The sequence below is a fragment of the Hevea brasiliensis genome, chromosome 11 (assembly GCF_030052815.1).
Source record: "Hevea brasiliensis isolate MT/VB/25A 57/8 chromosome 11, ASM3005281v1, whole genome shotgun sequence".
In the NCBI taxonomy this organism is placed as follows: domain Eukaryota; kingdom Viridiplantae; phylum Streptophyta; class Magnoliopsida; order Malpighiales; family Euphorbiaceae; genus Hevea; species Hevea brasiliensis.
Genome location: NC_079503.1, coordinates 18,928,893 through 18,940,003, shown reverse-complemented (window position 1 = coordinate 18,940,003; position 11,111 = coordinate 18,928,893). Strand labels below are relative to the sequence as shown.

At 35.9% G+C, this 11,111-nt stretch overlaps 1 pseudogene; it reads right to left on the bottom strand.

Annotated features, from left to right (window-relative positions):
- Positions 1-6,549: 6,549 nt before the first annotated feature.
- LOC110653742 (berberine bridge enzyme-like 17) lies at positions 6,550-10,810 on the bottom strand (annotated as a pseudogene).
- Positions 10,811-11,111: the final 301 nt, after the last annotated feature.

The following is an 11,111-nucleotide window of genomic DNA, read 5'->3' as shown; positions in this document are numbered from 1 at the left end:
CTTTCAATTCTTTTAGTTCTACTGGTGCCATTCTATATGGTGTTATGAAGATTGGGTCCACACCAGGCATAACATCAATCTCAAACTGCACCTCTCTTTCTGGAGGTAACCTGGCAACTCATCAGGGAACACATCTGGAAAGTCACATACTGTGGGGATGTCCCTCAATGCTAGACTACCCACTTGGGTGTCTATCACATGTGCCAAGTACGCCTCACACCCCTTCCTAATTATTTTTTTGGCCAGTGTAGCTGAAATGATGTTTGATGGCAATAACTACCTCTCTCTATGTATTACTACATCACCATACTGAGGCAGACCAAAAGTGACTGTCTTCAGTCTATAGTCAATCATTGCATGATGTCTGGCTAACCAATCCATGCCCAAGATAATATCATAATCTCTGAAGGGCATTTTAATCAAATCTGACAGAAAAACATGTCCTTGGATTACCAAAGGATAGTCTCTATAGATTCTGTTGACCCTAACCTCCTGACCTAATGGACTAGTTACTAGCACATCATAGTCCATTTGTACACACTGGATAGCAGTAGAACACATCACACTAGCACTGACATATGAATGTGTGGAGCCAGGATCAAACAACACATATGCATCTTGGTCAAGGATAGAGAAAATACCAACTACTACATCTGATATTTCAGCCTCCTCTCTCTGTTTCATGGTATAAACTCTAGTTGGTGCACCACTTGGTTCTTGCTGGTTAATAGTACTTTGACTTCCATGAGTGCTATCAGGACCCCTACCTCTGCCTCTACCTCGACCAGTTGGCTGTGACCCTCTAGGTGTAGAGACTTGGGCTGATCCCTCAGATGTAGCAAAAGGTCCAAATCTGTGTGGACTAATACAATCCTTAGCAAAATGTTTGCTCCCTCCACAGTAAAAACATGCACCTGTGGCCTTGAAACACACCCCACCGTGTGTTCTACCACAAGTATCACACTGCCGGACTGATAAAGCTCCTCGAGATGCCTGTTGGGTCTACTGACCAGACCGGGGTGGTCTTTGGCTAGAGTATCTGCCTCTGCCAGATCTACGAGAGCTGGATCTCCCAAACTATTTCCTCTTCCCAAAACCACTCTCAATAGCCTAGCCCGTAGCCTTTTCAGTCTTCTCTTTCTCTTGTGTACCCTTCTTAACGACTCCTTCTAGTTCTATCCTTTCTAGTTCCAGGGCCTATGAGATCAACTCAGAGAAATTTTGATGTCGGAAGCCCACAATTTGCATTCTTAAGCTAGGCCTCAACCTAGCCTCAGACCTCTTACATTTGTCTCTAGGGGTGGAGACTAAGCTTCCAGTATAATGACTTAGCCTTGAAAAGTACCGCTCATACTCTGTTATTATTCTGTCCCCTTGCTTCAAGCTCAAGAATTCTTACAATTTCATACCTACATAAGCATCAGGAACCCATTTCTGCCTGAATTCCTCAGGAAGTCTGTCCATGTCAGCACAGGTGGCTCAACCAGGCTGTGGTGGATGGTCTTCCACTATTCATATGCATCCCCTTGCAACAGAGAAACAGATTACTCGAACTTCAACTCTTCTACACACTGCAGATTTCTGAAAACCCATTCCATTCTCTCTAACCACTGTTCTGCCTCCAGTGGATCCACAGTGCCCTTAAACTCGGTGGCCCTAAATTTCATTAATTTTTCATATTGCCGAGCTGAGGGTCGTGGTTATGCTGCAGGTGCTTGCATCTAAGCTTGAGGTGGCACATTTCCCGCCATTTGTTGGAAAAACGCAGCCATCCGAAAGCGAGAAACCGTGGTCTTTGAGTAGGAGCTAGAGTGGCTGACCCACACACATTCTGGAGTGCTGGGGTTTCCCCTTGGACCTTAGCCTCGACAGATTGCTCTACGGAATGATCTCCCTCTTCCATTCTGTTTTTCAAAAATGTCTACTTCTTGAGATCAAACACAAGGAGGTTGACCTCCATTAGTACATATTCATGATGTAAATATGTCATATGTATCAATTAAAGACACTTGAGCAGTTGTACTTATCAAATAAATATTCACATACATAGTCAAAATTCATTGCAAAACTATGCTCTGATACCACTATAAAATGTCACACCCTACCCCTCTGTAAGGCATAACATGATCCCGTAGAATACCTAATGAACTACCAAACTTCACCTACCAATAACTCATTAAGTACCCTACAAGGGATTTTAAAACCATTTTCTTACTTTTTGGAAGTGGTGAGCATTTTAGTAGGAATTAAAACATTTAATTAAAGTTTCAAAACTAGTAAAAATTTTTGTCCATTTTTATTTGTCCGCAAATTTTGGAAAAATTTCGGCAGAGTGCCGTTTGTATTTTGAGAAAACAGTTCTTCAAAACCAGTAAAAATACTTCCAGTAATTGTTTTCACAACTCCCGACACTAAAACAACTCAAGTCAATACAATTCAATATAAGTCCACAATTCAACCAAAGTTTGTCATCTCAAATACTTCATAAATTCATTCACATTGCATATAACACTTAATTTACAAATACAGATCTTAATTTACAAAAAGAAAATCCAAAATAACATTATTACAAAATACTATACAACTGCTCAACTTTACATTAATACATATGACATTACAATATTTACATCAAATAACTACAAGGGTATAAATAAATACCCGTACAAAAAGATCAGTGAAGTCTTTGTCAATTCATCAGCTCACCCTGCTGCTTTTTCCTTACCCTTATCTGCGATAGCAAAATAAGCTATCGCTGAGTATAAAAATACTCAGTGGTGCACAATAAAAATTTGAAATGTAATACATATAACATTCATTGATAAATCACAATTTAAATATTTCACAATCACATTTCACAAATTATCAAAACTCATTATAGCACAATTTTGGTCAAACAATTTAATAAACATAGTGTTGCCGATTCATACACAACATAAGCCATGACACAAAATTTCCAATCAATGCCACATTGTACACCATGACAAAGCAATCTACAACCACACTAATCGAAATCAATGAGGGAGGTGGCTAGCTAGCTAATGAGTACTCATCCGATCTACAACCTCAATTGGTAAACCAGAGAGGGAGGAAAATAATCGATCTCAACCCCATAAATGGAGGAGGAATAATAAGGCACTATCATGCTAAGTGTGAATCAGAAATCAATTTCAAACATTTTATTCAAATAATTTATGAGAAATCCGATAAATTTCCAAAGCCATAGTTTCATTCACAAAGTGGCAACACAATTCATGATTAATACCAAATTTTCATAAATCACACCCAATTAAATCAGTAATAAGAAAATGATGAAATAAGATTTATTGTACACAAACCTGACGTGAGTCGCCTCTAGGCCTTGACTCAATCCCTTAGACCTTTCGGGTCTCTTTCAGCTGAAACACGAAATTTATAGTGTCTCATTATCTTTGTCTCACAATAATTCTAATAACTAATTTATATATGTTCAATTCTAGCTCCAATATGCTTAAACTTACATTCTTGAAAATTTTCATGTTGAGGTTACTATTTATGGTACTATTTAAGTCAAAATATTGACTTTCTTATGCTTAATAGGTATGGAAAATACAATTATACCCACATACCACATTTTGGTTACCTAACTTATTGGTTTTGGTCATTTTCTCCAATCTTAAGCCTTTTAGGCACAAATTTCAAATTTTCAGTTTTAGTGTCCTGTTTTGCACTATTCCATTGATTATGTAACTGTTAGAATTTGGCTAAGTTGTCTTCATAAAAGTTGTTCCTTATTGTCTTAACTTTATTTCTCTTTTTTAATCACTCTATTTGGAGTTTTTTAGCTCAAGTTATAGCCATTTGAACATAGCTGGCCAGATTGGTCTAACCCAGATTTTTTGGGCACCAACTTGGTTTTGGCAGTTTTAGGTTACTAACTTTGGATGGCTAAATGATGATTAAGGGCATAATTTGGGTTTTTGTTCTTCATGAAAGTTGTAGGGCTATGTCTCAGCTTTCTACTGGTAAAACTTTAGGTCATTTGGACCTGCCTAGCCCAAGTTATGGCCAAATGAACAAATACTATTCATTTGGTTATTTTTGTACAGGTCAGATTGCGTAATCCAAATTTGGCCAATTTGTTCACTATGCTATGGTCACTTTCTGGGAATGATTCCTAAATGAAAAATGTGTCATTTTGTGTCTAATTTCATTTTCAATTGGCCTCACACCAATTGAGTTGGTAAATTTTCAGTTTTGGTCCCTGAAAGGGACCTTGGTCATGCTGCCTACAGAATGACCATAACCAATCCAAATTTCAATTTAGTTCCAACACTACTAACACACCACAATTGGTCATACATGACCATTTTTCAACTCAAACAAGGTCAAACACATCATTTGACCAATTCTCAAAATTTTATCTCCCAAACCCTAGGTGTCAAAACCCTAATTTGTCCAATCATCACAATTCATGCAATCTAAATATACAAATCACATATACAACATCAATTCACCAAGATTTCATGTTTAACCTAACTAAACACCATCAAAACCCTAGGGTTCCATGGCTGCCGAATTCTCTCTTCCCTTATTCAAGCATGGTTTTCTTTATTTCTAATGCAATTTCATCACATTTAAACTTAAATTCATGAATTCAATAAGAATCTAAGCTTGAAGTTGCACTTACCTCAATTTGTAGATTCCCTAGTTCTTCAATTCTCTAAGTTTTCTCTTCCTTCTTGCTCTCAAAGTGTTTATCTAGGTCTAAGAGTAAGATTTAATGTTGGGATTTAGGGGATTTATGGAAAGGAACCAAAGAGTTTCAAGCTTTTGTTCCTTAAAATGGTGGAAGAAAATGAGAAAGAGAGGAGAGAGAATTGGGGCGGCACTTATGGAGAAGAAGACCAAAACAATTTTCTTTTATTTTGTTATTTTATGTGTTTTTTAATTATTAATTAATACACAATTATCCTATAATTTTCAATTTGTTTAATTATTAGGTTTATTGCATCATGCATGATGTCATACATGATGTAATAAACTTTTTCAACTTTTCTTTTTCTTTTTTTTCCATTTATTTTTCTTTAGTTCTTTAATTTAATTCTTGATCATAAAATTTTCTTTTCTCCGATTTTATTGGACAGTTAGGTCAGGAGTCAACTCTAGGGGTAAATTGACCAAATTACCCCTCGCCGGTTCGACCCGGTTTGCAAATAATTTAATATTTCTTCCGGATCCCTAGCCTAATTATTTGACCTGTTTAACAATTTTTTTTTGTGATTTTCTCTTTTTCCACTGTGTTCGCAATAGTCCTAAGGACCGCAGCGTCACATTTTACGGTTCGAAATTCAAGTTTCAATCAACCTCGCAGTCCTTCCCGAGAAGGTCACTCATCGCTGTGACTCTCGGCTTATTTAATCTCTTATGTTCTACTTTTCTTATTTATGCTTAACTAATTGACAATTACTAATTATTTATGTTCAGGACTTCTCTAGGCGTCTTAGATGTGGTTCTAATCCCCTTAATTATCTGAACCGACACCGGTCACCGGAACAGTTAAATATAACAGGCTATGTAAATAAGGGTGTTACAAGTTATTTGAGTTGAATGTTATAACTTTAACTTGGCTCAACTTGCTTTTTAAGCTACTTGAGTTTGAGAATTCAAGTTCCAATAAATTAAATTTAAATATTTTACAAATAGGTTTAAAATAATTTGGCTCAATTACATTCCTTTATATAATCATTTTATTATATAAAAAAAATCAATTATATCCAAATATTTGTTGGTTTACCTAATGTAAATATATTTAATTGGAAGTTGTGCAATTATTAATGATAATCGAGTACAGTATTAAAACAAAAGGATTATAATATCTTCCAAAAAAAAAATTTAAAACACCAAGCATATTCTTCATTTTATAAATTTATCCTAAAGTTTAAATTTTGATTTTAATATGCTAAAATTTGACATTGAGTGACTGATTTATAGTGATCATTTATTAAGTAATAATTCTAATTATCAAATGATTAAAAAGTCGGGAGCAATTTATTTACAAAATTTAATTAATAATTATAAAAAGTGTCTGATAAATTATGAGTTCAACTCACTCTATTTAGCAGAAAAATATGTATTCCTTACTTATTATCAAATAACTACTTGTTCATACACATCATGTGAGATGAATAGCTTTCATTTTAATAATAGATCTGATATGAATCGGATAATATTAATTGGTCATATAGCTCTTAATTGGTCAAGTTTAAAGATTTTTCTATTGATAATAATGACCTTCGATCATACTCAAATTTTAAAATAAATTTATCATTAGATTTAAAAATTAAATATTTGTGATAATTATAATTATAGTTAGGATAATAAAAAAAGGGTTTTAGAATTTCTTTTCTGAAACCAAAGGAAAGGCTGGCCGTTAATGATTGAACAGTCGAATCTAATAAAGACACTAAACAAACGGGTCCTTGGTTATTATGAACAAAATATCAAAATACAAAGCCGCCATGGAAATATTTGTTTATTGGCTATTAAAAAAAAGAAAAAAAAAAAAAAAAAAAGAAGCCGCCACGGAAAATTTTTTAGTCAGACGGGCGGAATACTCTGTTCGTTCTTGAGGAAATTATCAGGATCGACCCTCTTCTTTACAGCCACCAATCTCAGAAAATTACCCTTGTAATATTTGCTGCCATAGAGTTGAGCTTCCTGGAAGTTGGTCTTATTGCTTGGATTTCTTCCAATGTCAAGATCTCTATAGTTGAGAAATGCCTCTCCTGGGTTTTTGCTCACATACGGAGCCATTGAATCATACATTTCTCTTGCCAATCTTATATGACGATCGGTAGCCTCTGTTCCTCCTGTAAGCCAGAAAGTAAAATACTGAATTTTGAATAGGTATCCTGCTCTGTGAGGAAATGGAGTTTTTGCAGCCGAAATCCCTTTCATTCTTCCTCCGTAAGGGCTCCATTGCATTAACGTTCCTTCTGTTTTCACGAACTGCTTCCAAATGTTCTCCAAATCCTGCTTTGAAATTATCTCTTTCACATAATCTGATTTGCTTTTGAAGAACAACTCTGCTGGGATACTCCTGTTGAGTAAAGCTTCAGGAGGTGTTCCCAGTGGAATATTGGTCCAAAACATTGTTCGGAGAAGCTCTTTTTCAACAACCTGAGAAGCTTCCCACTTTTTCCTAAGAAGAGGCCGATGAAACTGACTCTTACTCTCTTCTCATCTTTATCATTTTGAAATACTTGTGGTTGTGCCCTGAGAAAAAGTTCTTTATCTATTTTACTCGTAACTTGCTGCCATTGATAAACAATATCTGTTGCTCCTTCCTTCAGGGTCCTGTCCACCATGAAAACAGTCACCTTTTGAGGTACTCGAACTAGTTTGATCTTCCAAGACAGGATGACTCCGAAGCTTGCTCCACCACCTCCTCTAATTGCCCAGAACAAATCCTCCCCCATGGATTTTCTGTTCAGAGTGTTACCATTGACATCAACTAGCGTTGCATCAATGATATTATCCACAGAAAGCCCATATTTTCTTAACATTGTCCCATGCCCTCCTCCACTAAAGTGACCGCCAACGCCAAATTCCTACTGGAAAGCCGTGAACTTTGCTTTTCTTGGCAATGTCATAGTAAAGTTCTCCAAGAAGTGCTCCAGATTGAACCCATGCAGTCTCAGGGGCAATATCTATGTCTACAGACCGGAGATCGAACAGTTCAAGAATCACATATGGGACGTCGGATCTATAAGAAAGACCCTCGTAATCATGGCCACCACTCCTGATTCTGATCTGCAAGCCATGAAACTTGGCACAAATAACAGTTGCCTGGACATGGGATTCATGCAGAGCAGTGACGATAGCTAGTGGTTTGGGGGCGTCAGAGGTTAAAAATCTGCGGTTCTTGATGTAAGCTACTAAAACAGATTGGAAGGAGGAATTTGATGGTGTATAGATGGCTTCAAAGATTGGATTGGAGGCATGGACATGATTAGGAAGGCATTGCAGGAAGTTTTGAAGAACGAATGGATAAGAATTTGCTGCTGAAAATAGCAGCAGAAGTACCGAAAGTACTATCTGTGTTAGAGAAATTGAAACCTTCGTATTTCTATACTATTTGTGATGTAAAATAGTTGATATTATGGAAATATTTATAGAGGTAAGCGGGGAAAATAAACTGTCTGTCGACGTCAAATATGCACATTTTGGTCAATATTTTGAAGGGAATACTGATTTTATTAATAAAATAAAAAAATTACAAGTACATACGGGTCCTATATGTTATGCGAGAGAGGGCGTATGAATACCAAGTACACCCACTAATTCCTTGTCTAATGAAATCCATATGTTGATGGAAAATAATTATTATAAAATCAAACTATTTGATAGCTATATATTTAATATTTTCTTTAATTGCAATTAAAACTTTTTTTTCCAAAAAAGGCATCATTTATATGATAATTTATTAGGAAGGTAAATGGATCGAGTTTAGTCAAGTTTTGAAGAGTTCAGACTTAGTTCATCAAAATTTTTTTGAATTTGAGCTAAGCTCAAGCTTAACTCGTGTCGAGTTCAAGCCAAATATTCATAAGATCAAACTTTGCTTGTTTAAAAAAATGAACTGTTAACAAATTAAGCTAAACCAAACTTTTTATCGAATTGACTTTCGAGCGGTTCGCGAATATTTTGATTCATTTACAAGTGAGTTTTAGGTTTAGAGGTATGAAGTTTAAATTATACATAATTATGATTAGCTCTCATATAAAAAAATAACTTAATTTTCGTAAAAAAAAATTTAATTTAATTTACAAATAACTATATTTAATAAATATATTTTATATATTATATATTGATTACATCATAATTTTAAACAACATATTATTTTTAAAGCATTCATAAATAAAATAATAAATATTTATAATATAATGACATAATAATTAATATAAATAATTTTTTATAAATTAGTTTATTCGTTAGTCTATTTAACGAGCTTACTCTCGAGTCCAATCTCGATCTTGCAAACGAGCCGGTTCATGAGTTTTAATGAACCGAACACTATGAAAATTTAACTTGGCTCATTTAATGAGCCTAAAAATTGAGCTCGAACTCGGCTCATTCTCTAAACGAGCCAAAGCAAGTCGAGTCTTTATCAAGCCAAACCTCAAGCAGCTTGTATATATATATATGGTCACCTTGCTAACTTCCACACTATGATGCACCTCCAGAATGTCAATGATCTCATTCTTTGTAGGGTTTTTCCATCTACACTGATTGGCATAGCCCAAAAATGGTATCATCATCTCCCACCAAGCTCCATCCAATTCAAGCAGAAATTTATCACTTACATACCACCCAAAAAACTCTCCATAGACCTATAGAAAGTTCAACAAAAGGAGAGGGAGAGTCTTCGAAGTTACATTGATCGATTCAATGCGAAAGCCATCCAAATGGAATAATTGAACCATGAAACAGCTAGTGAAGCCTTGAAGAATGGTTCCACCAATGTTAAGTATATTGACTCCTTAATTGAGAACCCTACCCAGATGTACTACCAATTAATTGAGAGGGCACAGAAGTACATCCAATTAGTTGATGAAAAGTAGGGTGAGCTTTTATCGAGCCAAATCTCAAGCAACTTGCGAGCAACTTACCTTATTTGCAACCCTATAATATATATATATATATATATATATATATATATATATATATATATATATATATAGCTCCTAAGTTTGGACAAATATGACAAGAAATCCAATTATCACCTTGCTAACTTCTGCACTATGATGCACCTCTAGAACGTTAATGATCTCACTCTTTGTAAGGTTTTCCCATCTACACTGACTTTACTAAAATAGTATCATCATCTCCCACCAAGCTCCATCCAAAATTTCAACCAATTGGCAAGTGAATTCAAACAGAAATTTATCACTTGCTTACCACCCAAAAAACACTCCACAAGCCTATAAAAAGTCCAATAAAAAGACAGGGAGAGTCTCCGAAGTTACATTGATTAGTTCAATGCGAAAGTCATCTAGGTGGAATGATTGAACTATGAGACAACTTGTGAAGCCTTGAAGAATGGTTCCACCAATGTTAAGTTATTGAGTCCTTAATTAAGAACCCTACCCAGACATACTACCAATTAATTGAGAGGGCATAGAAGTACATCCAGTTAGATGATAAAAAGCAGGGTGAACGATAAACAGAGAAGGTTAAAGAAGGACAAGAGTACATGTAATGAAAAGAAGGGTGCCTTATCTGGGTGATCAAGCTATTCAGATAGGGGACGACAGTGCCCAAATCGTGGAACATTAAAAACTTAAGAAAGTTCTATCAATAGAATTACTTTGATTATTTAAATAAGGGTGTCACTAAGCCATATCGTCATTTTATTTATCTATTTTGATTAAAGGATCATATTTGATTTTCTCCTATCATGTTTGCAGACTAAGGCATTTATCCGCTGCCCCTCGAGCTCAATCACTCGCATGGCCAACCAAAGGCATATATCCGCCTACAAAATTAACTAAGGCATTCATCCGCTTATCTAAACGCAAATGGGATCAATCACTTGCCTGTTATTCCTAGGGTGTCTAATCACCCACCTATTATTAGGCATCCAATCGCCCACCCTATAAGACATTCACTCACCCATTCGCTAAGGCATTCTGTTGCCCACTCATGACATGTTCAGTTACCCACCCATAAGGCATCCAGTCGCCCACCTGCCATAAGGCATTCAGTCACCCACCCATAAGGCATCTAGTCTCCCACCCGCCATAATGCATTTAGTCATCCATCCACCCATGCGTTCAATCGCACACCCACTAATGTGTTCAGTCGCCCACCCATAAGGTGTTCACTCGCTCATCTACCAAGGCGTCCAGTCGCCCACCCGCTAAGGCATTTGCTTACCCATCCCACTAAGGCATTTGCTTACCCATCCCACTAAGATGTTGGCTTTCCCATCCTACTAAAGCGTTTGCTCACCTATCCCAGTAAATTGTTTCCTCGCTTATTTAGCCTAAAGCAATTATTGACACTTGACATACGAGGAAAATCTCACTTACCCATGTATAGAGTTTATAAATCTTCCAAATGATGGACAT